Here is a 5,000-nt window from a genome sequence, read left to right on the forward strand (position 1 = left end):
CTTTACTGGACGGAAATGCCATTCGGTTGATCTGCCGTCAGGTTCCATACACCCCCCGGCATGTGAGCTGTGTGGGGGAGAAATTGTAAACAAAGAAGTGGCGTCAACGATGCTGTTTTTTCTCGCGTTTTCACCTAAGAGTTATCATGTACATGGGAGTTTTGTTACATCGGGAGGTTTACTATGTACGCTCTTAATGGCCAGATATATATCTAAAAATTCTAAATGTTATTGAGATTGCATGTTGAACAATTTGCGATTGGCCTCATCGGAAACAAACATATCTTACCAAATTAAGCAAACCTAATTAGTGATTCTGCGTCAAGTGTAGGTCAGAGAGAGAGAGGAAAACCTAATAAACTCGCGCCATGAGTGTTACATTTTTTTTAAGTCAATGAATGTAGTTTATTCACGATCATGGTATTCACGTTCTATTCCCTTTTCGTGGTAGCGAATGTTCACGATGAAACATAGGCTCTTTTAAGCAACTCCATGATAAACACACATAGACACGGATAAAAATCTCCAGGGGAGAGTAACCGCCGTAATTATTTTCTTAATTCTATTTCACTTCTTGAGAAATAGTTGAAGAGGAGAGTCGGCAGATTTCACGCACACACATGCACACACACACACACACACACACACACACACACACACACACACACACACACACACACACACACACACACACACACAGATGCACATAGGGGGTGAGTTAGGTTTCCTTCCATTATGTATCTAGGCGGTGAATTATCTGGCTCTGAATGCGCTCGTGATGAAAATTCATGTTTCAGTCCTTAAACAGCTTGTGTGATGAAACAGAGAGGTGAGTATAGATACACAGTTAAAATAATAATAGTTATGATTATCATTGTTATCACAATTTTAACAGTTTCAAGATCTAACTCCCTGATATATAAATGCAGTAAGATAAAAAAATAGGAAAAGAGTAGCGCCTACGTGACACAAGTATCACTTGGCATCGGTTAGGGTCGATCGCGGGATCCGCGCGTGAGAGGAAGTCACCCTATGAACCTTGCTACTCAGAAATAATGAATTAGTGATTGATGAGGATATTTGAACTTATTGTGGGTATATGTCTGTGTGTCTGTATATATGTTATTATGTGTGTGGTCTGTGTTTATGAATTTGAGTGTGGTTTATGTTTGTTTGTATTATAATTCATTTGAGTACCATAATGGGGAAAAGTGAACGTAATACGTAATTGCGATTGTAAAATTTACGAAACTTTTGAAATAACATTTCTTTCCAAATGTGTCACTTATTTCTTGAGCAGGTTGTAGAAAGTTTGTTTCGCCTTTTTAACAACAATAAAAACAAATCTCCTGACCAGATTTCTTTCCCAGAGGAGAAACAAGAACAGGAATTGGACTTTTGTTTCATCATGCACCCTTACTGTATTTCTTTAGAAAAAATACTATTACTGTTAAGTTTTATTGACATTTTTATTTACACGTTTGGTTCTCTGATGAGTCCACGGTAGAAATACTAATGGGCAGACGAACATTTGTTAGAAGACAGCCTAGAGACTGCTAGAGAGCACAAGTAAAATTCCCTACCAAGGTGATGGTGTGGTCCGTGATCTCTGCCAGGGGAACTAGAATTTTAGAGTTTGCTAAAGTTAATCTAAATCATATTGGATATTGTGACATCATTGATAGACGTCTTCTACCACAACTTCGTGAATGGTTTCCAGACAATGACTGCATTTTCATGCATGATGAAACTCCCTGTCATACAGCTAAAAGTGTTAAAGCCCATTTGGATCACCATGCTCTGCGTTCCGTTGGGCACTTCGTAGCGCTACGAAGCACACAAAATCAACGGAACGGCCTTTAGCGCGATACTGTACTTTTTGTGTGGCGCACAAACGCTACGGTCCCGAGAGGTGATATGCCTAGCAGACGACGCGTACATTGTTTACAAACACAGCTAATGTAGATGGTCAGGGAATATTTTTCGGTATGGATTCAGCCATATGAACTTTTAAGATCAATTAAACCTCAGTGGGTACTTCTGGACTGGCATTTGACTACACATTAAACTAAGCAAAGGTTGTTAAATGTGAATAAACATGAGAGCATGATTCCTGACTTGTAAGCCTAGCTGGTCGACTATTTATGGAAAATATGATAAGATGTACAAAAAAAGAAAAAAAAAATACTAGCATAAATAAAAGCCATAGTAAATGTGCTGAAAAACAACATTTAAAACAATTTGTGTGGGTCAATGTTTACATTTGGGCGTCGTAGAGTGCTTGATTGGTCCGGAAACAGTCCTCCTTTAAATCCTATACAATGTTTATGGAAAGACATGGAAGACGATATAAGCCAATTAAAATGCACTAACAAAGTTGGGCTAAATGAACGATTGATAAAAGTTTGGCATGAAAACCCAGAAATTAGGAAAAAGGTCTACTAGTACACTTAAGACATGCTGAGACTTGTTGTTATATATATGTATGTATATAACTGTACAGTGTGAAGGGTTTCTATTCTGGTTAGTTACATCATTTTTTTAATAATGTATGCAAATAAAGTTAGGAAATTATAAATTGCTTTCATTTGGAATACATACACAACCAGAAAAGGTTGAAACCGCTAGTGGTCGCAATAATGTCAGCACTGTATACATACATACATACATACATACATACGTACATACATACATACATACACACACACACACACACACACACACACACACACACACACACGCGCGCGCGCGCGCGCACATGCACACGCACACACACACACACACACACAGACAGACAGACATACACGTTCAAACACACTCACACACTCACACACATACATACACATACAAATAAACACACACCACGCACACACACACACACCACACCACACATACACTCGTATATGTATATGTTTATGTATATATATACATATACACACATATATATACATATACATATGTATATGTATACATATATACCTATATATACATATACATATATAAATGGACATATGTGTGTGTATATGTATATGTATATATATACCTATATACATATATACACATATGCATATAAATAGATATATTTTTCATATTGAGATATATATACATATATCTGCATATATATATGTATGTGTATATATATATGCATATAGATGTATGTATGTATGTATACATATTTATATACATATATGTATGTATGTATGTATGCATACATATATATACACACACACATATATATATATATATATATATATATAAATATATATATATATATATATAACTATATATATATTTATGTATGTATGTATATGTATGTATATGCATATATATAATTATCTATCTATATCTATCTATCTATTTATCTATCTATCTAAGTATGTATACATTATATTTTCACACAAAATTCATCAGAAAAATGCACACAATGATTATCTAGTATTGGACAATAATTTTACTCTGTGAAATTTAAACTGTTGAATCCCATTCGTTTGAAAACTAATGCCATCATGGAATTCTTAAATAACGGGAACAGATTTGTTTATTGTATATTGTTTTTGAAACTGTATTATACTGGCTGCCGGGGGCGTGCGATACGTGGCACAGAACTAACGTTTCGTAAAATTCTAATGATTTTTAGAATATCAGCTCTGAACATTTTATATAACGAGTATATTTCTATCAAGGTAAATTGATTTACACCGTTGAGAGGAATGGTACTTAAGGACCAGCTTTTTTTATTATAACTGTCTTCAGAAAATGTTGAAACTTGGAAGCAGAAGACCAATACAAGTATATGAACACACACACACACACACGCACTCTCTCTCTCTCTCTCTCTCTCTTCTCTCTCTCTCTCTCTCTCTCTCTCTCTCTCTCTCTCTCTCTCTCTCTCTCTCTCTATATATATATATATATATATATATATATATATATATATGCACACACACACACACACACACACACACACACATGCACACATACACCATCTATCTATCTATCTATATATGTATACTTCTATATATATATACATATATATATATATATATATATATATAAATATATATATATATATATATCCGAATTGTGTGCATTGTGGGCTAGATCTGCAGTTGGTCAGTGTTAAAAACAACTAGCAGTTTCCTATCTGCAATGCAGCGCAAACGCCCGAACAGTTTGATCCTCTTCGCCGGGATGTCAGCACCTGGTGACGTGTAGGGTAACAGTCAACAATGCTATCCAATAAAATGTTGTGCTAAACGAGAAAGCCAAAAAATATAGTTTAAGAAATACATTAAATTAAAACTGTTTTCGGGAGGAACAGATCAGCTCATCGCAAAGATCTGAAATACCGGAATGTGTTTGCAAGGAGGAAAACATCGACGGAGTGCGAAGGTGAGTCATGAAGCTCTGAAGCTCCACCAGATTTGTGCCAACTTCGTGCCAGCGATTTGCGCCAACCACCAAGTGCAGTTATATGCTGGAGAAGACAGAAGCTAATCAAAATTTCCTGAATATAGTAACGACACGCGGCGGGGATTGGGATTCACCTACGACCCTGAAAGCAAGCGTCAGAGTGGGCTCTGGGACTCACTCTCGTTGAGTGGGTTCCTGAAGGCCAAGCCATCAACAAGGAGCATTGCATCGAGTGCGGAGAACGTTCAAAGAGAGGAGATGATTTATGTAAGTATATACATATATATATATTCATACATATATCTGTGTGTGTATGTATACATGTATGTGTATATATATATATATGTATGTATATAACTGTACATGTATATATGTATATATATATGTATATGTATATATATGTGTATAAATACATACACACACAAATATATATATATATATATATATATATATATATATATATATATATATATGTCTCTCTCTCTCTCTCTATATATATATAGATAGATAGATAGATAGATAGAAAGTTAGATATGTATATATATAAAGATCGAGTGTGAGTTGCCGAAGGAAAGGGAACAATGAAA

This window comes from Penaeus chinensis, chromosome 38 (genome assembly GCF_019202785.1).
Source record: "Penaeus chinensis breed Huanghai No. 1 chromosome 38, ASM1920278v2, whole genome shotgun sequence".
NCBI lineage: Eukaryota > Metazoa > Arthropoda > Malacostraca > Decapoda > Penaeidae > Penaeus > Penaeus chinensis.